Here is a 24,600-nt window from a genome sequence, read left to right on the forward strand (position 1 = left end):
GTGAGCGGCAAAAAACAAAGATCTCAGATCTTATCTCTCGCGAGGAACCGCAGAGGGAATCACCACAGATACCTCGAGCAAGTGAAAAAGCATAGAGGAAACCCCTCATAGAGGAAACCCCCCAGAGCTCTCAAGTTAGAGACCCAAGTGTTCAAGTGTGCTCAAGTGTGAGGGAAAACACCATAGAGATCTCAGAGATCATATCAGCAAGGAGTTATACAAAGAGGTACCATAGATATCTCAGGAAAAGACTCAGTGAGGGACGTATGAGGCAAACACCATAGAGAGCTTAGATACGACTACTGGAAAGAGACACAGTACAATGCTACAAGAGAGATGGGAAAATGCCAGGGATATTTTGGGTGCGGTCACAATGGGAAGGAATTTGTGAGGATAACCACAGAGACCGTATCAGAGAAGACCTCAGCCAGGAAGTACTAAGAAAATCAGCATGGATATCTAAGGAAAGGTAATGACTACAGTATTGCGAAACCCACTGAATTTTGTCAAAGGGAAGGACCTACCTTATAGTTGTCCCCAGTATGAGCTGTCTTTGAGACAGTACATCCTGTATCACACCTGTAGGTCGGAAGAATGAAAAAGGGCCTCAATTCAAAAGGAACCACCAGTGTAGTTAAAGTGCAAGCCTCTCATGAAATGAAAGAAAGTAAGCTTTCCAAACAAACATCTTTTCTTAATTAAAAAACATAATGGCAACACTCAAATATATTATATTTTGATTTAACGGGTTTTATAGTCATATGTTCACTTTTAATTTAGAATGTTCCGAATTCATAGTCATTAAAGTGTAGGGCTGCACGCCCACCAAATAAGTACACAAATTATCTAGAATTATGGCACATATAAAGTACTTCATGGATGGTAAACTGTTTGTCACATGACTGCTTTTTTTGACAATTGTGTAAACTTTAACAGCCTCGTGGCTTCTGTGTTAAAATGCATTTAAATTTTCCTATTTTCTTACGCAAGAACTACAGAAAAAAACGCTCGGTACGCTGCATTTCGAACGATCTCGGAGCGAGAGAGAGCGGTTCGCGGTCAGACAGCGAGGGGGGGGGCGGGGCTTGAGTAATCCTCGGGGTGCTTTCCCAGACAGGAAGCCTCTACGGTTCTCAGGGCCCCCTCGCCGAACGTGATATTCAAGTGCGAGGGGGTCAGGAAAACATTAAATGATGCAAGAGATACGATATCGCGCCCCGCCAGAGGCAAGATGAGTGACAGCGAGCATTAAACGCCGGGTAGCTATAAAGCGAGAATGCAGGCAGGGACAGAATAAACTATGGTATTGGATCATGTCCCAGAATGCATTGCATCACAAATGTACTGAACACAAAGAATTAACGGATCCCTGACAAGCTCGCAGACTGTCCTGCGCTGTATGATATGTGAGTGGTTTTCACTGTATGGCTTTTTTGGATGTGTCGGTTTCCTGCTATTGTTCGCAATCACCTATTGTGGGATTTTATTTTGTGTGTTTCGCTTTGTTTCCTCTCTTTTCTCTCTCTTTATTATTCATTGCAAATTGTGTCTTCCTCCGGGCCAGAAGGAAGAGGTTTCCCCCCCCTTTCATCTTGGTAAAAAAAACCCAGCCCAGGCACCGCAGCTAAGTGCCCGACTCATTCTGCCGCCAAACCCAAACTTACTTACCTCTCCGTCCGCCGGCGTTCCAGACAAAACAGTCGGGGGGCATTGTTTACCTCGGAGAACATTCAAAATAAAATCCCCGGGAGGAAAAGGAAAAAGACGAACTGCTGTCATCGCCGTCATAGAGAACTCCAAACAAGGAAAAATTAGGTTTAAATATAGTTTTTAGGATGTGTGTGTGTGTGTGTGTGTGTGTGTGTGTGATGGGGGGGGAGGGGGGGGTGCAAAACTCTGCCTTGTACCTCATGCAGTTTAATCGATCCAAGAAGAAGTCGGTACTGTTTTTGCCGTAACTAAGCAACAGCGAGCGTGCGCTTCAGTCCCGCTGACTTGTTCAGCTATGTTTTTGAAAACTACGGGTGGCATTTTCCCCCCTGACGAGTTAACGAGTTAACTTTTTTATTTTATTGCAAGTGTCAGCGAGTTACGTAGTGCCCCCACAAAATCCCCCCATTGCCAGAATTTTCCCCCTTCCATGAAGCGGTTGTGTGGTTTTGACACTTTTAGTGTTTTTGCACTTCAACAAATTCTGTTATTGCGCGGGAGTGGGTGCTCTGGACCGCCTTAAATCTTGTAATTTGCAAGGCCCTTGCTTTTTATTACACTGCAAACAATTATAGCTAAATTGGGCTTCCTATAAAATACTAATATAGACCTTTTATAAGCTCACTCAATCACTTTGCCAGGATAATGAAAAAAAGTGCAGTACTAGATGCATTGGGTGACATAATATTTCTGATTTCATATCTCTCCTGGGTAGGGGAGGGGGGCAGGGGGGCTTAATTTGGCAACTCTCTACTTCGGCCTCTCCCCAGTGAGTGGGGTTCTGGTGGCCCAGTTGGGCCGGGCCTGGATTGGCTGGGGGCTTTGACACCACAGGAAAAGTTTGTCCCAGTCTAGACGTGTTTCCAAAAAAGGACAATCTCCTGTGTATAGAACCAGCAGCGCAGGTTCTCACAGGCTAGAGAGAAAACGTCCCAAAACAGGACATATAATTCAGAGGGCTGAACCGGGACACAGTTTGGGGGCTTAAAGCTGATTTATTAAATGACAATAAGACATTACAGCAACAGATTAAACAACACTGCACTGGCGAGAGATTCAATTTACAGGGTTCCATTTGCATGAACCTAACTGACGTTGCATCCCTTCAATGCACCAGACTCCTGTGGACGCGTAGTATTTCTAACTTATGTAATAAGTCTGGGGAGCATGTATCAGTAGTTAATTATACATTTTGAGTGAGTATGTGTTTGAAAAAATGAGCCTTTTGCTTTTGTAGAGCCGGCTGAGACGTTCACACCGGAGCCTGGAACCACCCCCCCCCCCCCCCCAGAGGATATCGGGGGGTCGGGCCCCGCCAAGGATGCACCGTGCCAAAGGATGACATCACAGTTTATTCTCTCCCTACAGAAAAAAAAGGAAAGAGTCTGAGTGGATTTTTTTTTTAGAATTTTAGAATGCAGCGTTACCGTCGGTGCTTTGTTTTGATTCCTGGATTCTTGTTTCGCCTAACCCCTTTTGTTTGAAAGGCACCCCCCCCCCTTCCCCCACCCTCCCCCTGCCATTTTTAGAACACTGGCAGTTGTTCTGAGAATACCAAAAAAGCCGCGTTTCATAGCATCACCTGATTGATTATAAACCCTGCAATGTAGGGCTGATTAAATACAGAAAAAAATGTGAAATTTACGGGGAAGGGTAAGAGCCTGGCAGCGATCCAGCGCCGTGTTTGTTTTACATCCGCAGAATTGTTCCTCTTTCATGTTTCCAGAGGACTGTGAAAAATGATTCAGACTCTTACACTCACCGCAATTGTTTTGATTACATAATTGCTTGCAATTGTTTCTCATTATATTGAGATAATGTCCTAGTAACAAAAAAAATTAAAAAAACACCTGCGCAAATGAGGCACAACAAAGCAGAGGCTTCCAAACAGGTGTGGCTCATCCAATAATTAAGCAGATGGCATCCCAGCATGCATTGGGGCGCATATTAAATTGCTGGACAGGCCTGCTTGGATATAATTATGGCTGGCATGGCTGCTCGAGGAGACCTCTCTGACTTTGACAGAGATGGTGATTGCCGGTGCTCGTTTGGCAAGAGCTTCGGCGTCCGAGACGGCTCGACTTGCTGATGTTTCACAAGCAGCGGAGTGTAGGGTGATGTCAGCGTGGATCTCGGAGGGAATGACATCATCAGCGAAAGGGCAACAGTGCACAGAAGTGCACACTACTAAATCATGCGAGGATACAGCAACGGTGGCCCAACAAAGATTTGTTGCTTCCCAGTTTCAACCTGAGGTGAGGGCGGACAAGTTCATCACATTTCAGCTTCGCACAAATCTGTCCTCTGTTCCGTCCTCCTCTTCTAGGAGAGAGAAATCGAGAGTGGATGAGAATTAGAGAGAATGAGGGAGAGAGACAGAGAGATTGAGAATGAGGGAGAGAAACAGAGATGGAGAAAGAATGCGACGGAGTGAGAGAACGAGGGGGAGGAAGAGAAAGAGAGAGGCCTCTGTTTTCATGCTTTTTCCCACGGTCCACCAAGTCCGTCGTTTCTGCTGCGTTGGCATCGAAATGTGCCCTGGGACCGGCGGAGAAAAGAGAGGCCCCCCGTCGTGTTCTGCGCAAAAAAAAGAAGAAACAAAGCCCACACTGACCTCCCTTCTTCTTCTTCCTCCTCCTCTTCCTCATCTTCTTCTTCTTCTTCTTCTTCAGTGACAGGGATGAAAACAGAGCCACACTTCAGCTGGGGGGAGAGAAGAAGAAGCAGAAGAAGAAGCAGAAGAAGAAGAAGAAGCACGTGTGACCTGAAAGGGGCGCATTGTGTAAGGGGGCACTCTTCCCTCTGCCACCGAGGGGCAAGTTGACGGAGCAGCGCCGTGAATCGCACCCATTGTAGCGCTCGCCGCCGGGATGAGAACATGGAACGGATTTGGCCCCCCTCCGGCCCCCCCCTTATCAGCTCCCGCCAGGAACGGTGCCCCACCTTGACGACGGCGGCCGTTGATGCCAAAGCGACCGTAGACTCCTTGGCGATCACGAAAACTGCCGTGTTCTCACTAAAGGGTGTGTGTTGCAGTCATACGCACGACGGACCTTCTTCCTGGTGCGGTCACTTCCTTTGCTTGCCATAGATTTAGCCAGAGGTCTTTGCGGTTGGGTCTCATGCCCTGGGGTTTGAGCGATATTAGAGTCCAGTTCATAAGCCACGTCCGGGGTTTGTATCAACAAAAATCTAGAAATGGAAAATGAATAAATTTGTAACTTTGATCGTTTTCTTTATCCAAACGCTAACTGTTCAATTTAAAAGGAGAGAGAGAGAGAGACCAAGTTAATATATCCATACCTCAACATGAGTCCATATAAAGGTATTTTTTTATACATTTGTACAAGGTGTGTCTGCAAGAGTATTTTTTTTCTGGTAGACATTGCAGAAGCTGCAGGATCATCGACTTTCTCAAAAACACCTTTAAATGTGAAATATGCTCTCTCTCCCCTGTCTGTTTTGGTCATTCCAGCCTGAAAATAATTACATTTAATTTCAGCAGGCAAAAAGATACACAGTTAGACTTAGGAGAACCGCCTGCATGCTGCAGCCCCTCAGAAAAGTGTGGGAATAAATCCTGCAAATTGAAACTTATGTAATCAGTTTAGCTGTATTATGAAAAATGTGTCTTCCCCTCTGACAGCTGAAGGGGACAAAAATAAACAGTGAAACATAAAACCACCAGAAAAGACCATTTTTCCACCTCGTAATGCCGAATACATTTTCGACTGCGCAAGAGTGTTAAAAAAAAAAAGAGATCGAAACGATAAGCTATGTAAACTAGATTAGCAGACATGAACATGAGAAGCAGGGGCAGTGGTCGCTGTAATTCTGCTGGAGTTCTGACATCAGCTGCCCTGCACAAGCAGTGTTTTCATCTTCTGGCGAGTGATGAGGTCATCGCGCTGAGACAGGAAGGAGCGCTGGCAGGAAGTCCTGTGTCAGCATTCTCCACGGGCCACGAGAACACGACAAAAAAACAAAAATGGAATCCGTCTCCGCTTCTGCTTTTCGAGCGCGTTCACGTGTCCGAAGGGCTTTGTTTCTATTTACGCGGCCGATATGAGTGAAATCTGCCCCAGCGAAGAGGGCAGGGTGTGAGCGTCTGATTCCCCTCCCTTCCTGTCCTGGGAGGACTGGGTGAGGCATTTAATTTCGAGAAAGGTGGGACTCTCCTTCATGCGGGCATCGTCATGGATCAGCGGCACCTCATAAATGCCTCTCCAAGGCCCACTGGTAGCCAATGAGGGCATATCCGAGGCATAGCGGTACTTCATAGTGACATCACAAAGGCACTGTGGCGCCTTATAAGGGCATTTCCAATGTACAGTGGTACCTCTTTGTGACTTCACAAAGGCAGAGTGGCACCTTATAAGGAATTTCTAAGGAAAGCTAGTACCACCATAGTGACATCACAAAGGCCCCATGGCAACACATAAGGTCATTTCTACAGCGCATAATTACCTCACAGTGACATAAATTCACAGCGCTACAGCAATATCCCAGAGGCAAAGGGGGTACAGTGCCATGTAATCACTGGGGCATTTGGCTTTTGGCAGTCATTGCACTGTCATTGCACCAAGCAATGGCACATGAAAAAAGGCAAGGCAAGCCAGAAAGCTAAACAGAATGCCCCCCAAGACGATTGCTGGTGACTAAGTCAGTCCATTTAGTAAATTAGCTCCAGGTGCTGGCTTTTCCAAAGAAAAAAATAAATAAGAGAGAGAGAGGGCCTGTTCCTTTTCATGTGCAGCACGGGAAGCCGGGAAGCATTCCAGTCAGCCGGCACTTGTCAGGCTAACGGAACGCTACAGAACGTTCCGCAGCCGCCGTCGCCACCGCCACCGCCGCCGCCTCCCTGTGGGGCCGTGTTTCACCTCCCTGCCGCCCAAAATCGCTTGAAAGCCCCCAACCCCCACCCCTGTCCTGCCAGGCCACCGCGCGAGAGGAACACCAGCCCGCGGGCTCAGTCCACCGAGACTCCCGCCAAACCTGCTCCTTCTGTGACATCACCGCCCGCCGCTCCTTCTCAAAGCACCGCCACCTTTGATTCTTTTTTGTTGGGTGGTAATTAGCCTCAGGCAGAGAGCAGAAACGGGGGTGTCATTTTGCCCCTGGGGGAGACCTCCTGCCATTAGTAGTTAACAGCAAGGCCACATTTAACAGACTCCCCACTTCCCCGCCCCCCCCCCCCACACACACACACACTCCCAAAGTATCAAACAAGCTCTGTGAAGTTTCTTCCAGCAATTAAAACTAGGCACAGAAAATAAAAGAAATGTGAAGAGGACAGGGGATTTTTATTATTTTTTATTTTATTTTTACAAGCCGCAGATGATTGATATTAAAAAATTAATTAATTAAGAAATGTCTCAGAATTGCGACGGATGATGGATGAATGTCTGGTTACAAATTACTTTGGGGGCGGCGGGGGGGAGGGAGGGGGGGGGTAAAATAAATAAAGAAATTCACAGCGAAACGATTTTAAAACGAAGCTGGGGGTCTCCTGAGGGGACACTTGGGGGCGCGGGGCGGATCGACCTCACAAGCGCCCGGGGTCTCGCCCCATCTGCCTCGGGATCGGGGATGGATACAATTAGGCGGGGCCGGGGGGGTCAACCGTATCTGAGGGGCTCCCAGAAGTCCCCCCACCCCCCCCCCCCCATGGCCTGTTTCATCATCAGCCCATCCTGCACAGTAGCATTCCTCGGGCAGAGAGGGTGTGGAGGGGCACCGGTAAAAACCTCTCCGTTGTGAGAGAACATGACGGGCTCTTCCTTCTGTCTGTTCCCGCCCAGCGGCACCTCCCTTTCATCAAAACCGCCAACTTTATGGATCTTTTATAGTGTACTATTATATGCACAATAGTACGCTATAAAAGATCATAACGCTGGCGGCATCCCCTTTTATCAAAACCGCCAACATTATGGATCTTTTATAGTTGTACTATTGTGCATGTAATAGCACATGACCAAAGAGACTATACGGTACATAAGAGTGAGTCCCAAATGGTTAAACACCAAAAATGGATGATGACTTTCTTGAGATCACCCACAAACTTTCATCCTCTACCCCTAAAAAAAGTGTTGTATAATCATTTACGCCAAAGGTATAATTACACTGCTGTCATTGTTATTATCTGTATTCGCACCTTTTCTTCCTTAAATGTCTAATCATTCCCTTCGTTCGGGAAACCTTCCCAACGCAAGCCTTCCCTTCTCACTTTCTGAGAACATCCGCTCTGTCCGCTCTCATGTGTATTTCTTCAAGCTAAATACGAAAAAAAAAAACATACGTGCTAGGAATAACCGGATTAGCCGAATTAAATCGGGCGAGGTGACAACAGTGTAATGGAGGAAGGCCCTGTGATGGGCTGTCTGTGTGTCTGTGAAAGGCTCCATTACATGTAGTCCCTGGAAGAAAGAAAGAAAAAGAAGAAACAGAAAACACGGATTAGGGGAAATAAAAGCAGGCCTTGGCGGTAAGGCCCCTCGGCGATCCTCACACGCAGACATCAAACGGGAAGCGATCCGGGAGCCGGAAATCCACCTTTAACAGCTCCTTATGAGAAGGGGGCGGGGCACAGAGCAGCCCTCGGCGTCCATCTTTCTTTGGCTGCCCGGCGGTTTGGCGGGTCGGGCTGGGTCGGGCTGGGTCGGGCTGGGTCGGGCTCGTCCGGGTTCCCACAAGCGCTCGACTGAAACGGAGCACAGCGCTGCACACGTGCAGTGGCGGGTTTTTCATTTCCGCACCTCACGTGTCCAATAATATCACTCCCTCTCCTCCTGAGGAGATTCATTGGATGTCATAACTTGGGGGGGGGGGGGGGGGGGGGGTTGAGCAGTTGGTCGCTCAGACTGGTTCCTGGGTTGTTTCACGCTCCACATCTTCAGTTTAAATTTGATTACAAGGGTCGGAATTACACAATTCTGGGGAGGTTCTGTGAGATCAGAAACCCCCAAAATAGATCAGATTTGGGGGGGGGGGGTCAGATTGCGGTCGTGTATGGGAGTGTGGAGTGGGGGTGGGGCAGGGGATGACATTGCAACCACCAACCAAAAGGGGTGGGGGTGGTGGGTGGTGGTTGGTACAATGCGATTGTGTGGTCTGCTGGGGGGGTATGGGGGGTATTACAATCGCAGATTGCTTTCGATAATAACATGATTGCATGCTTTCAGCATACAATCAATCATGTAATTATTTTGTTTTGTTTTTCTTTTTTTGCCTTGACATAAGCTTTTTAACCCCGCCCTTCTCTTTTTTGGGCGTCCTCCTCCGACACCCCGACCGACCGTCTCCTCGACTGTGAGCGAGGCGAGGGGGGGGCTTGGGACACGCCCGCTCCAACCGAAAACCAGCGGGGAGGTGGCCCGTTTGGTCTCAACCCAAGCAGAAAATCCGTCCTCTTCTCAGACCCGTCGACTCCCTCTCCCAGAATTCACCGCTGGCATGAGAACCTGGGGGTGTTCAACGGGGGGACTTTCCTCTTCCTGAAAGCACTCTACTGTTGAGCAAAAAAAAACAAAACCTCCTAAGATGTTCAGCTCATTAATCACCGTGGAGCCAGAGAGCGTGTTTGTGTTTTTAGTATCATCTGAAAAAACCGTCTTCACCTCGTTTGCTGTGAATAGGGGAAGGACTTAACGGATGTACCGTTAACAAGGCGCATTGCAATAGCCACTCAACAACTGTCGTTTGATGTGCGTGCTTGTTTTGTTTTCAGGGGTGTTTTTTTATACGTTTCAAACAATTGCATAACTTTCTCTCAATACTTTACTTGCTTCACTTAATATTTTGATTGCTTGAATACGGGGATTATTCAAAATATAGCAGTATATGCAAACCAGTTACAATAACATACTACTTAAGAAAGAAAACATCAACTGTACAATTAAGATCATTATTTCAGTGGCATGCAAGTGCTTACAAGATTTTCTGCAATGTGTTTACACGTTTTGGTAAAAATAATACTCGAGTGTTGTGTAAAGGAGCCGTTGACTGCTCTGTGTAATCTGCTTTGCAGGCCTGCTATGAATGTTCAGGCCTACTGCTTAAATCAAAACCCACAGGATTCCCAGCTCCCGGACACAGGGGGCCTGTTTCGAAAACACTGGCCCGTTTCATTACAAAGTAAACTTTATTTACAGCAATCTTAAACTGACGCACATACAGGAAGAGCAGGAGGGGAAAACGGCAGTCTGGGTCAACCCCAGCAGGCATAAACAACCTGAGGGGGGAAAGGACATCTGTTGTTTAAAACCAAATCTCGTTTTGTTTACTTTTTTTTTCCTTATCTGAGCATTTCTATTATAGAATCCAAAATAAAGGCCGTCATTTCCTTCACGGGGAGAGTCGTAAACATCGCACCCATTTCCTGCTTTTTGGTAGTATCGTCGGTGGTGCGCTGCACCGCCACTGATGGTGAGCAGGTAACAGCATCTGTGGTGCTTGGGAGTTAAATGACAGCTCTCCAAAATCTGATATCCGGTTACCGACACATTCTCCACAGGTCAACGATTTTTTTTTTTTTTTACTCAAGAGGGCTTTTGTCATCAGGCATTATTCTGAGAATGCAATACCTCGCAATAAATGAACGAGAAGGAGAGCTCTTTAAGGGTGCTCTGATTAGGTGTTTTCAGCCTTAGAAGAGAGCGTGTCCAAAAAAAAAAGAGGAGGGGAAATTTGGCTTTGTTTTTTTTACAAAGGCTGGCACCGGCACTTGACCGAATGTTTAAAAAAATTTTTTTTTTAAAAGGCAGTCACGGTGCTGGACTCACACACTCAGCGATGACCTCACGCGGTGATGGTCCATTAGGCGCGGAGTTTGGAATGCGGGGCAGACAGTGGGATGAATATCGAATCGCCCCCGGGGGGAGAGGGATTGATGACATAGGGGCGGGGTGGGGGGGCAGGGGTGGGTGGGGTGGGGTGGGGTGGGGAGGGGGGCAGAGGGGCGAGTGCTTCCAATGCAGATTCAATGAGCCGTGTGAGCCCAGTCAAGTCCCAGCTGCCACACTGTCTGTCTATGCAGGCTACCAGGCCCACGGAGGCTGGCATAGCACAGCAGTGATGCTGGAGCACTTATTTTTCAGGCTAATCGTGTGTCCTTTAATCAGTGTGGACTCATATGAACTCTGAAGTAATGCTGTGCAGATTTTACTGTAAAACATTTCACTGGGGATGTGATTGCCAACCCCCCCCCCCAACACACACACACGCACACAGGAGGCTGCAGGTTCAGCTCCCCAGTGAGGCACAGCCACTGTCCAGAACAAATGTGGGAGCTATTTCACTTGCACAGAATCACGCTGTTTGCCAAGCAAATATAAAATGTGTCAAATAGACAACATGGATATGACCACAAGTACAGTAACTACTGTTTATGAGAATGAGACCATTGGTTTAAACATATGAAATCTTAAAGAAGAATGCTCATTTCTTGCCACTGTGCAAACTCTCACAGCCACATTGACAATTTACTGACACCTGATCCTGACACCAATCTTATTCTCTTCAGCAAAACCCAGCAATTACAGTGCACATAATGTCAGCTAAAATATCTAGGTCGCCAGCATTCTTTGGGGCATATTTTTAATATCGCCCAAATTTGTTTCATTTACGGCACCAATTAAACTTTGTCATGAGTCATTTAAGAGTGAATGAAGTATCACAGAACGCCATGCTGTACGTGTATCACGGATTTCATTATTCTCATCTCTCTGACACGTTTCTGTAAATCTTGCCGACGGGATCGTGCTGCAGACACGGCTGCTCTTCATGAACCCCCACGGCACTTCCTGCATAAGTGAAATGGGAGCCGTTGAATCACAACACCAGTTCAGTCGGTTGATGGTCTAATCTCACTATAGTTGAAGTTTTTGTTAGGTCTGTCTTTAAGTTTTATTTGTTTTTTCACATAATAACTCATCGTTCTTTTCGCAACAGGAAAGAAACTAGAAAGAGGATTGCACCAGACTATTTTTTTTATTTATTTCGTAAGCCAAAAATTAAATTAATTCGAAGGACCATGCAGGCATTGTTTCTGTAATGTATATTAAATCACTCTCCAGTCTCCAATGCATCCGTTAATGGTCTTAAAGTTTCACAAGAGCCCACTTAGTATGACAAATGTATTTTATGCAAAAGGGGGTTGAATAGTCCTTCAGTGAACAGTTGGACCGCAACCGGGCTTTGCAAAGTTTCCGTACAGTGCATTACACGAAGTACATCAAAGACGTGGCAAGGTTCTTCTGTTCAGTAACAGCGCCAGACTCAGTTGAGGAACCTAGCCCGTGCCGCGGCGTTGCTAAAATCACTTTGGGAAACTCTTGTCTCCCCCCTCACTGGATGAGGTTTCTGCGTAAAAAAATTTGGGCCCGTGCAGCACAGGCTTGTGCGGTTATGACAAGGGCCCATTATTCACAAATAACGTTCCCTCTCGCGGTGACGTCACCCTGCTGGATAGTAAACAAAGGGTCCCGGATGCCCCCGGCATCTGTTTCCAAAGGGAGCGGCGCGCGGCGTCGAAACGAAACGCCCGGAGAGACGCTAGCCGGCTAGAGGCTAAAGACCAGGGTTTTGGGTCTCGCTGTCTCCACGGCGACTTCAAATTAATTAGCGAGTCTGTCCCGGCAAGTTCCATCATGCATTATTAAAGCGGCGTTGTTTGGTACGAGCACGCCCGCTCAAACACTCGGTAACCATGGAAAAAAAAACCCACAGAATTTCAGAATTCACTCCATGCATCGGGGTAATGGACCCTCTCAACGCCTGCAGTTCAACTGGTGAGCTGTTGGGCTTCGTAATCCAACAGGAAGTGGTTTCCCCCCCATGTGCTTTTTCACTCTCGATGTTACCATACGCTAAAATAAAACAAAACCCATGCCACTCAGTTCGCAGAGTCATGCAGAATGTCAGCTGAGCTGAACATGTCCATTTTTCTTTTCCTTTTTTTTCTGCAGACCAAATCCTGGGAAAACTGGCACTCGGCCTGTAGAAAATGTATGGGGTTTTTGCGTGGGGTTTTGTGAAAGACGCTGGATTCTTTACCCACCGCCATCACCATAATTAGAAACATGCACCCATTCTGCATAATGAAAAGTCAGAACCACAGACCTGACCCAATCATTCAGCACAAGGAAAATTAGACACAAACAAATGCATCCACTACAGCCCTCCAGTGTGACTCAAGGAGTTACATACAGTCGTTTAGATCTCCTACTCTTTTGAAAAAGCATAGACATACAATGGCAATGTATTGAAAAATATACTGTTTTTTTTCAAGATCAGAAAATATCCTCACGATATGGGGGAAAATATACAAACTGCTGCCACTTCCAAATACTGCAATTAAAATAATCAATATATAATATATAATAAAATTTTAAAATCAATATATTTCACATATTAGTAAAAAACTGCATTTATAGTATGATGAAATTGTTCACTAAAAAGTGAACACTGTCATCTATTTTACTTGAGTGACACATGTAGACTTCAACTGATTAAGTTGAAGACGTGACTTAATATTAGTTAAGTTGATTATAAGTTAAGTTGAAGCAGCCATGGCATGCCTTTGCATGTATGCATGTGTTGTATGTACGTATGTACATGTGTATGTAGTATGTAGACATGCGTGTAGGCACCTGTGTATGAAATGTGAGCTCTAACATATGGGACGCCATGATACTGGGAAAGAAAACTCTTATTGGAACGTCCGAAAGAGTCAAAGAGTTCTCACAGAGCCCCACAGATAGGGAACATCTTTGCGGGGCATTATGGCTGTATAAATCACTGCCCATTAAATGCGAAACTCTATAGGCTTTACCCTGGGACTTTGATCTTCTGGAAGCACCTGGGACCGAATGGCTTACGGAAAAAACCCTTTAAAAAAATAATAAAGAGCCTGCATTCATGTGGTCACTTAGACATCGGCAGGGTTATTATTATTATTTTTATAATATCGCTGTAACCACGGGGGCGAGGAGGGAGGGGAGGGGGTTGGGGGGGGGGGGACTCTGACGGAGACGGAGAGTTCTCTGGCGGAGACTCACGACGATTGCTCCCGGCTATCTTTTTAAAAAAATATATATATATTTATTTTTTTTGTTTTTAAAACGATGTGGAAACGTTCTGTGATAAACTGCGCGGCTGCCTGATAACAGGCCCGGGTTTCAGGAAGTCTCGCGGAACACCTGCATCGCATTAGGCCGCCGTTAGACACCGAGGAGATCAGCGCCGCGATTCATCCCATAAGCCCCTGCTTCCTGCCTCTGCCGCAGCTCAAAGGTAGCTTCGCTTTGGTGGCTTTTTTTGGGGGGTGCAGGGTTTGCCCCCCCGACCACCCCCCCCGCCCCCCCCAGCCCTACCCCTACCCCAGTCGGTTGCGCCCAGAGCAGTGTTTGTTGTTGTTTTTTTGCGATCGGGGGCCTGTCTGAGTTCGCACAGACCCGGCTTGGCTTGCGATGAGAACGCGGGCCGCCAGATTGAGCTAAATAACTCCCCCCTTCCTCCCTCCTCCCCCCGACCCCTTCTTGTTCGCAGAGTAAAATGCAGTGTCTGAGGGGCCTGTGTCTGTGCAGGGAGATCCAAAGACACAGGGGGGATAAATGTTATTTGGCAACCTCACTGTCCAGGAGACATCCACGACAACTTCCCGTGCGCAAATTCCTAATGATAAATGGGGGACATACCTTTGGGCCTCTATAGGAATAATGCTATAGGTGTCGCTGTGGAAAGACAGGTTAGCTGTATAACGGCATTTAGATTTGTTTGCGGACGTTTTCTAGCTTTTGTGTGGCATATTTCATATTCCGATTCTTTTTTTCACAGTTTTTGTTATTTTTCAATTAATTTTTATTTGTCTGGCTTTACAGGAAGCACAAGGACTTCCAGAAAAACAGCTGCTTTTTTTTTGTTAGTGTCTCGCATTATCGAATGTTTATTTTTCGTAGCCCGTCGCCGTCCCTCGCCGCTCGCGAAAGTCGATACCGGAATGCGTAAACACTTCGAGAACGACGTCCGCCCGTGACATGCGAGGCTCTTATAGGGGCTGACGCAGCACACGATCCGAGGTGTAAAAACCAGCAGCGTGCGATTACAGCGTGCGACGGGCTAACGTTTCAACCAGGAACTACGGCCTTAGCTCACAACAGACCTGCGGGAGCTCACATAATGGCGCGCGGCGTTCGGCCAGACGTGGCGTGCGGCGAGGGGGGGAAACTCGATTGTGCGTCTGTGTTTCCAAAAGAAAAGGCCGCTGTGACACATCCTTTAAAACTGTTTCCTGTACGGCGGTCCGACCAAAAACTGAGCCTACCATTCATACCCATAATGACAACACTCCACAGTATTTCTATGGGACTATTGCAAAAAAAAAAAAAGAGAAAAAAAAAAGCAATTTGTTGTTGCTGCTCTAGCCGTGGTAGTCAAGCAGGGGCATGACTCATGTTTAATGTTTATTAACCTGTATGGAGAGCTGCGGGATTGTTATCCAAAACCCCCGGATGCTCACCTTTCAGCGCGTTTCTCATTGTGGTGTCCCCGCCTCGCTCACATGTGGGACAAAAAACTGCTTAAAACCAGTTCAAGCGAGAGACAAGAAAGGCATGATTTCTTACACCACGACAGGAACGGGATTCCAGCAATGCGAAATTTATTGTTTTTTTTTTTACGGGGAGAATCAAGTCGAATTCCACGTGAGAAGAAAACAGGAGAGAGGGGTGTTTGGACGGGCGTTGCGTCCGTGTTCATCGCCCGTTTGTGGGCTGTGGGGTTTGAGAAGGTGTTACGAGAGGAGTCGGCGCCGGAGTCGTGAAATCTATTCCGGTTCTTTCCGGGGGGGGAAGAATGACGACTGCGAAGACGAGGCTCGGTTTGGGTCGGCCGTTGCCATGGGACTGTTCCCTTAAAACAGCCCTTTTTATCTGCACCTCAAAGGCTCTCCCTGGATAATAAGCACGCCGAGCGGCTTTAAGGACTTACCTGTGGGAATCAGAGTTCACTTAAAGCTAATCGCCGCTTCCCGTCAACTCCGCGAGGGAGGGGGGATTCTCCCAAAGTGCCGGAATCGGTGGTTTAAGCCCCCGCGATTGAACAACGTGCGTTCGTCATGGCAGCCGCCGACACTAGATGCTTCACAGTACCACAGAAGAAGACGCACACGGCAGAACATTCAGGTTGTGAAGGAATTATGGGATGGCCTCCACATCTTCATTGGTGCATTATTCAGTTTTACCAGATATTATGAATGTTTAGTGTTACAGCAGGCAGGCCAGGAGAGGATGGATTCTTCTTAAATAGCCAGGTTCCCTCCTGAGATTTTGTATTTTCTTTGGCCTCAGTTGCTTATTTTTTGGTGGTGCTGCTGATGTTTCTATTAAATTTTCCGTGCTCAGCTCTAAGTGCTCAACTGAGGGGTTAAAGTATTTCAGGCATAATTCTCTGCGTAGGGTCTGCCAGATAACCATCGCGAGGTGAAAAGGATCCCAGCTTGTTAGCGGTTAGCATCGTCACGTTACCTCCATGGAGGGGCTCTCAAGACTAATCAGCGAGAATCTGCCAACACCACGCATAAAAACCCAGAGCTCCCGGCCACCGGCTCCTTTCCAGAGCCTCCGTTTTTTTGGAGGGGTCCCACTCCCCCATTCCTCTTGCATCATTTTCGGCCACAGCTTCCTCTGCGGGACCGGGCCCCGGCGGGTCGGTCTCCTAATTGAGTGCGTTTGAGGAGCCCTTAAATGCCTCGCTTGGCAGCGAAGCTGGGGGGGAGACATTTTGTGGGAAGTGTCACGAGCGAGCGAGAAGGGCGTCGCTTCTCCGTCGCCATCGCCGGAACGCGGCTCTGGTTACTCCCGGCAACGCGAAGCGGGAAACGCCCACTCGTGCCCACCCATGATGATGCGTCGGCGAGGGTCGCCCCACTGAAATCGAAAAAATCGCGCCGTCCTCCTCCGCAGATGTCTTCGCCGGTTTTGCCGTGGCTGTCATGACAGCCGAGGCAACCCTAAATACCTGGCAGCGAATCTTGGGAGTTACGTTCCGCTACCTTTTGTCGAGCGTAATCCCTACAAAGTAGGGGAGCAATCTTTGGACTTCCTACACACCTCCCTTTTTGTCCCAATTGCCCTCATTAAGAGGAAATGTTGAAGGGAATGTCAAGTGACAACCTCCTCCGCCCCCCCCCCCCCCCGGCCCCCCACCCCACCCACTTCAGTAAAGTATGGAAAAAAAGACGCCCTTCCAAATCGTCAAAAGAAGAAAAAAAAAACACTTCATCGCGTCTGATGTCCTGACAGGAAGGCAAGTCTAGACCTCAGATCCCTGATTGTCTCTGTGGGGCAGGTTGCCAATGGGACGTGGGTGGAGAGGTTTGGGGGGGGGGGAAGAGGGGCAATGGAGAAGATGGGAACACCCTTTCTCTTCACCATCTCCAGCCATTCAAAATGTTACTGGAAGGTTTTGTGAACGTTATATATACATTGCCACTGCGTGGAAACTGTTTGTGTTTGCTGGGCTCCCACCCACCTTGAAAAATGGAGGATATACCTCCCCCCCCCCATTCCCCCACAGTCACAGTCACCCCCACTCTCACCCCCTCCCCCCCACAAGATGGCGGAGCCATCCTTTCCCTTTAGTCCTGGAATGCGGGGTGTATTTTCTTTGGAGTGTCAGACCCCCGCTCCTCAGCCTCGCTCTCCTCCCCCATCCTCAGTGGGGGCCCCTGGGAGCCGCGCCGGGGCCAAGCAGAACCCGCTCATTTTCGGCCGAGAGAAAAACCCCGTCCTGATCCGCGATGGGACCTCGCTGCCGGGCGCGTCTTCACCCTCCACCCCCCACAGCTGTCCCGGCGATTACCAAACTCCCCAAACCGTATTTGTGAAGAAAAATAACCATTAATTTCCTTTTAATCGCGACTCAAAGTCAAGGGGAAATGTTGATGTTGAGTCCTGGCCAGTACGTCAATCCGCAGTTTAAATGTTTCCACCTCCTGGGTTGTGTGTCTATTCCCACCGGGAACCAGGCGGCTTTACCTGGACAGCTTTCACAGCTTTCAGCTGTGCTGCCTTGTCTTTTGAATTCGATTCCAAAAGTCAAAGTCATATCAGAGGTGCAGCTTACATTGGCTCTAAAACTAGGTCTTATCCTCCCGAGACCTAGCAGAAGGAAAGTATTTTTTTTTTTTTTTTTTTTTTTTTTACATAATAGAAGTGTCTTGGAAGACAAAAACATGTTGCAGTAGAAATATTTCCAAAAAAATATTTTTTATTTTATTTTTGAATGTCCCTTGTAGTGTAGGTTAGAGCATAGTAGAACATGGTTCTTGAAACTAAGATTGGAGACTCAAAATTAATCTCAGGTTTTAGGTGCTAAAGATTGTTCTCACATTTTGATTCCTCTTAACTTGGACTTTTAACTGATTCTTAATTAAAATGTTTCTTGTGTAGCCCTCTGGTTTGTACATATGAAGAACTCTATGGAAGACCTTGTAGTCCATTGTATTGCATTGCACTGAGAGAGGATAGGATGTTGTACAACTAGTGATGGCTGAAATGTAGTTCACAATCTTTGGGCTGTGATGACTGTCAATGTGCAGAGTAATCTGAAAACAATCTTGGCATGACTAGTTCACGACACGAGTTTAATAGACTACTGCATCACGTGTGGCCCGCAAGCAAGGTCCCTACCTCTGCCAAGTCCCCTTAGTCACTGGCTTATAATGACTTCTTCCAAGTTCATACTGTAACTTGTGGCTAAGTGGGATTTTATACTTTTGACTAATGAAAGCAGGACAAATGCTTATATCACGAATACAAAGGTGAGTTCAGTTTCCGAAAATGAATCAACGCCAGCTCATCTGTGTTCACCCATCATATTTTGGGAAATACAGTGACACGCCTTTAAGGAGTTGAGCCTCCCCCTCTTCAGTAGCGACAGAGCCCTGCATCAGTTAACTGCAAAGGGCGGGACGAGGGCAATAAAACTGCAACCTAATTGAAATGCAAATCTGCCCTAAAGACGTCACCACCGAGCGTGTCCGCCAGCTGCTAACTCCATTTCCCAGAAATCAATAGTGCGGCAGAAAGAAGAAGAGCAGATCGGAAGCTCAGCGCTTTCCTGTGATTGAACGTCTCCTCATGAGTCCCCCCCCCCCAGCCAGCCCCCCCGAATGAACTAGCCACCGACTGACAGTAATGGATGTTGCTAATTAGAAAATCAATATCGGATCTCCTCCGATTACTTAGCGTGTTAGGTCCCCATGTATATCGATTTGTGGTTGGAGCAGAAGGCCTACTTTAATTACTCCTAACAAAACAACGCTTTTGTAAATCCTGTTCAAACATTAATGTAAGTAAATGTCCCAAATATTCATTTCCTAGGCCATAAATAATTTCTTATTATTGTCCCATAATAACTGAAGTATTTAAAAAGCCCTTTGTTTAAATAAATAAACGCTTGAGGGTTGAGAGGCTTTGCTTTTTTGTTTACATAAGGAAAGTCTGGGTGTTTACAAGTTATGTTTGGCAGTCTTTTGTTTGACTTATTCATGCTCAAGTTGCAACCACAGCCGCCATTCATAATAAAATCGTTATTGTTGAATAAATACAATTATTGAATGGACACACTGCTCTAAATCATGTTTGAAACAGAACAAAACAAAACAAAACAAAAAAAAAAAAACAACACAAGAAACCACTGTGAAATTCACAGTTTGGAGTTGGGTCCAGTGTTTTTATTTTTTTATTTTTCTTTCTTTTTTTTCTTTTTGGAACAAGATCAATGTTGTGAACTTAACATTCACAGAGCGTTAAGGGGAACTTATTCTATATGGTCTGCCTCATTATTATTCTTTCAGTTGGACATCTTCCAGTTCCTGTTACTTATGAAAATGAACCACTGCCACACTTATCAATATTCATAATACCACCTTCCCTGAATTCAAATTTATATATGCCAAAGGACCTCATTATACATGTGTACCATTGTTCCGCTTGCTTTAATATATGTCACCTCATTATTGTGCATATTTGTTGGGTGGGGTTCGGTTAAATTTGGCCAGGGGTTCCTCAAATTACCATTATATTAGCTCCTCCCGACAACACTCAGTTGTTGCCAGGGAAACACGCCTCCAATCAGTGCTAGGTCTTTCCTGCGGTACCGTGTGGTCTGCACATTTTGTTTTTTTCCTAAAATGTCCACTGAGAAGGTACATATTGTCACACGGTGAGATTGTGGAATTATACTAACGGATGTCTGCCCGACCCAACTGTCTATAACGTCTACCGTCTGATTTGACCTCTAGGAGGAAGTAGACATGTTTATACTGTAAACAGTATGTGTACGCATGTAGTACTTTTGACTTGCCTGAGTTGCACTGTGCTGTATGTTGCTAGTGATATTGTCTGTACTAAGGAAATGTCCCTTTTTTGGGAATAACACAGTACTGCTACTGCTGCTACTGCTACTACCGTTATAAAACAGTCACCAGCTCACCGGTGAGTGAACTTCAGCAAAGCTTTAGAGAAACCATCAGTGTATGGAGCTGAGGCAGAAAGGAGTTATGGCCTCACTGGACTCTAAAATAGTAAGTAGGTGTTGACGACGGTTGGAAAGGGGCTGCTTAATTAGTCGATCCTAAAAAGGCACTCTTCTTACATAAAAAAGTAAAAATGCCTTTCTTAACCCTCCATATACACTTTGGAAGTCTCGATAAACATGAACCAATGCGTTTCAGTTCACGGGTGATATTTGCTATTTTTTCCAAGAGGCACTATAAGAGCTTCAGAATCAGTTTGGAAAAATGTGGAATAAATTTTTTTAAAAATACATTCATTTATTTCAATTTTATTTTTTTTTTTTGCACGAACATGTTTGTGGAAAAATTAAGAGCTTCTTTTTGTGCGTGCTGTTGTTTCTGGAATCGCGGCGCGCGGGTCATATGGAAAGCATCAGCGATCGACAATAAACAGCGAGGAGGCCTCGGAAGGGAGCGCGGACCAATAGCATCTGCATGACGCTGAATATCTTCTGCGTTTCCAAAATTGGTCTGCGTGAAAAAGGGACGAGAAGAAAAAAAAAAAAAGTATTTTAAAGCAGGACGCCGTGTTATTAGAAGCTGATTGGCTCCTGTACGAGGCCAGCGGACAGCTGTGGGGAAGAGCGGACGCTTTAGCTGTTCTTTCGCTCTTCCTCTCTTCTGCTTTTGGAGGAGCTGTGCTGTGCGTCCTTCCACAAGCCAGGGATCCCAGATCGCTGCCTTCCTGGCATGGGTGTCTTCCCATATTATTATGGGCCAGGGGGGACAACTATAGTCAATGGCTCACCTAGCAGCCAATCGGTGACACACACACACACACACACATATGGACACACACACACACACACGGACACACACACACACACACACACACACACACGCACACACATATGCACACACGTACATATTCACACACACACGCACACACAATTTTATTAAAATTATGATAAATGCTGTCTATAGAAAGCCGTGCAGAATTTCAAGTGCCTCAGAGTTAAACGCTCTCCTCCTTCACACCAAAAAATGGAATGAGTGTGGGGGGGCGTCCGTGCCAGGGAGTAATCCTTCGCACCCCGAGTCCAGCCTTTTAAGTGCGTCCTGCAATCAGCCACAATGGAAGCCCACAAGGGCTCGTGCTTCGTCTCCGGGAGAGGAGGTGTGGATCACCCGCGAGGAGACTGCACCGCGTTTTTATTTTCGTTGGCAGTTTGGGCCCCTCACACGTCGGCCAAAGCTGTTGGACAGGAGGGATACTAATTTCGTTTTTTTTTTTTAAAACCCAGTAAGCTCTCTCCATTAAAAACATCTTACCAATCTTAAAATACTCAGTGAACTGCCTTTAAACTGAAGAAAGAATGAGGTTTCTGCCCTGCGAAATTCTGCAGATCGTATTATTTTATAATGGGCTGAAATCACACGAGTTTCCCTTGAAGTATCGCCTGCCCCCCCTCCCCTCCGCGTTCAAGCTTTCAAATAACAATTTCCTGAAGCTGTAATTTGCTTCCTGTACAACAAATGAAAAACCGAAAATTGGAAATTCTCTATTTCTTATTGAAACCAATCAAACGGTATATTTATTTGAGGCTGTGGTGCTAAAGCATCTTTTCCTGGCAGCGCGCAGGTTTGCGATTAAAATAAATGCATGTTATTGCAAAAAGGAAGTCAGTCGGGGCTCAGAATGGAGGGGGGGGGGCTGGTTCACAGGCTGTTCCGAGGAGGATTCTGTCTGTTTCAAATAACGCCCTGTGCTACATTAGCCGAAAAGGCACCTGAGCAAACATTCGGCCCTTCTCGCTCTTGTCCTAGTTAACTGTACGAGCTGCCTGCGATGCAAGAGCTTTTTGTCTTTCTTCTTCCTGCTCGCTGTCGGAATTTTTTAAGAATACTACCGTCCCGACTTGTTAGTCCAATTTGTCTTCGCTCGACTCCCAAGCCACAGACCAGAGCACGGGCTGTTGTTCACTCTGCCCGCAGCGCGCTTCCTCTTCTGGGGGGTTTTAAATTGAGTGGCCAACCATTGCTGCCACTCAGTCTGGTTGGGTAATTGCTGAAAGCTCTGCCAGTGCCATGTCTGAGTCTTGCTAAATTCAGCCAGTGGTCGCATTTACTGAGGAAAAAAAAAGAGATACTGTCCAAATGTCTGCTGCTATGCAGGCTTGTTATTGTCTTAGTTTTCAGGGTTCCTGAACACACAGGTGACAACAACCAATGAGACCTTGTATGTAACCATGACTGCTGCTCACTATCAGGGTGAGAATCTCTATGGGAAATCAAAATCCCCCACTGATGCAACTTAATATTCAGTTAATTTCAATCACTGTGACTGGCAATCCCACGCCCCATCACGGGAGTGTCTGGGTCACGGGATGCCTCATCGCGCTACAGTGACCCCTGCTGGTGGGTGGGGCGCTCGCGATAATAACCTGTGGAGCTGCACCCAAAGCGTCACCCGCCGTCTCGTTTCCACGCAAGCCCGACTCAATGGGAAGAGAAGAGGCAGCGGGGAGGGCCTCACGTGGTTTTGGAGGAGAACGTGTTCCTGTCTGCGCTCTCCCGAATCCACAATGGAAGGTTCTGATTAGAGTCACAGCTTGAACGTGATTGGGCTTTCCAACATCGGAGAAAAAAGAGGGAGAGAAAGGAGGGGGGTAGGGGGCGGTGTTTGGGGTAAAAAAACAAAACCCTGGTAACCACTGTTTATGAAGCTGAAACACTCTCATATGATGATGTCATGCCCAGATCACCAAGGAAACACTGATTGTGCCTTCACTTTTTTTTTTTTTTTTTTTCTCGTTTCAATTTTTTTCCATTTTTAATGAATCGCCGCTATTGTGCGTCGGCTCACAAACTGAAATTCTTCGCCGGGAGCGGGTTTGTCGTACAGTACGCCTCCGCCCTTCGGGCTTCGGGGCTGAACTCCGTCCGGGGGAGAGAGGATGAGTGTGTGTGTCTGTGTGCGCTTCCCCGCTGCCCGGGCCTCGGTCCTGGGGGGGATAATTGAGGCATAGATCTGCCACGGAGTGCCGGGAGAAAGTTCAAAGTTGACAGGCGCAGATAAGGGGATCCGCTGTGCGGGTTCACGAGGGCCAGGCCCCTGCCATATTTCACCCGCAGTCAGTTTCGGTCGGGCGGCTAACGGCCGTTCCAAAGCAGACCCTCTTCTGTTTTGTTGCTGGAAACCCCCCCCCACCCCCCACCCCAGAACTCGGAATGCTTTAACCCCCATAAACACAGTGGAAGAAAGAAAGGGAGCACGGAAAGAATAAAACGGAAAGCTGCGGTATCTTTTCCCTTCGTGAAACGAGCAGGGTCGTAATAAAAAAATCTAATAATTTTTTATTTATTTTTTTTTTTTTAAACCCTGGAGTTGTTGCACGAGAAAATAAATTTACGGGGAAAGCGAGCGACCGGTTAGACGCGCAGTGCCAGTCCCTCGCTAAATCGATTTTGCTAAAGAAGACAGACCGCAGATTCTGCGGATGTAAACAGAATTAAACATGAGGCATTATCTGCTGCTTGAAAACTATCTGCTGGTTTTTCCCAGAAACGCCACACGGAACAGGAGCGGAATACTGAAGAGGCAGCAGAGCTTCTGAAAGTGCTGCGGAGACTGTGCTGACATCGAGCCCCCCCCCACCCCCCAGTCCGTCCTGTCCCCGTCCTCCCCACTCTAATACCCGGCTCTGTCCGTGCGGCTCTGATTAGAGTCAGGCCCGTGCGCGGACGCACATTTAACAAAGTAGAAATGCGGCGACCGGGGGAGCCGGAATGGAAGACGCTGCAGGCTCCGAGAGCCTTGGTTACATTTATTACAATTCCTAAACACTTCCAGCTGACAGGAAAAACCTAGACAAGCGCAGACAAGCCTAAGGAGGGGAGCCTTGTGTATTACCTCTGCGGATGATAATAATAGCCAGGCGCTGCTAAAACAAGGGGGCCACTTAAACACCATCAGCAGAAGAGGGGAGACTTTATTAGCGGCTGCTAATGGAATCGCTTGTCAGACAGAGAGTCTGTATTTTGACCTCGCCGGTGTGGTGTACACTGAGGAGTGAGAAAATGGGGCGGGGGGGGGGGAGGGGGGGTGGTGGAGGTTTGGAGGAAATTCATTATCAATCACTGCCAGTAAACACACACATCCCAAGTCTTTTAATCATACTAAAATGCCCTGGGGGTTGATTCTGGAAGGAATTACAGGAGTTTCTGTCTCTCTGACCGGGCGGTGTTTGCTTCACTGCAAACAAGTTGAAATATGGAGGGTTACTGGTGATGGCTCTGGTGATGAAAATGGATGTCAGCAAAGCTTGAAACAGTTGCTGGAGGTTAAAATAAATCACTGTTCATATTTTAAA

At 47.0% G+C, this 24,600-nt stretch overlaps 1 long non-coding RNA gene across 1 annotated transcript; it reads left to right on the forward strand.

Moving 5' to 3' along the window:
* The first annotated feature begins 2,954 nt into the window (after nucleotides 1-2,954).
* LOC135244523 (uncharacterized) lies at nucleotides 2,955-4,464 on the forward strand. The gene is made up of 2 exons (XR_010326992.1): nucleotides 2,955-3,965; nucleotides 4,383-4,464. It is a non-coding gene; the product is annotated as an uncharacterized LOC135244523 (long non-coding RNA).
* The last annotated feature ends 20,136 nt before the right edge of the window (nucleotides 4,465-24,600 follow it).

This window comes from Anguilla rostrata, chromosome 2, assembly GCF_018555375.3.
Source record: "Anguilla rostrata isolate EN2019 chromosome 2, ASM1855537v3, whole genome shotgun sequence".
In the NCBI taxonomy this organism is placed as follows: Eukaryota; Metazoa; Chordata; class Actinopteri; order Anguilliformes; family Anguillidae; genus Anguilla; species Anguilla rostrata.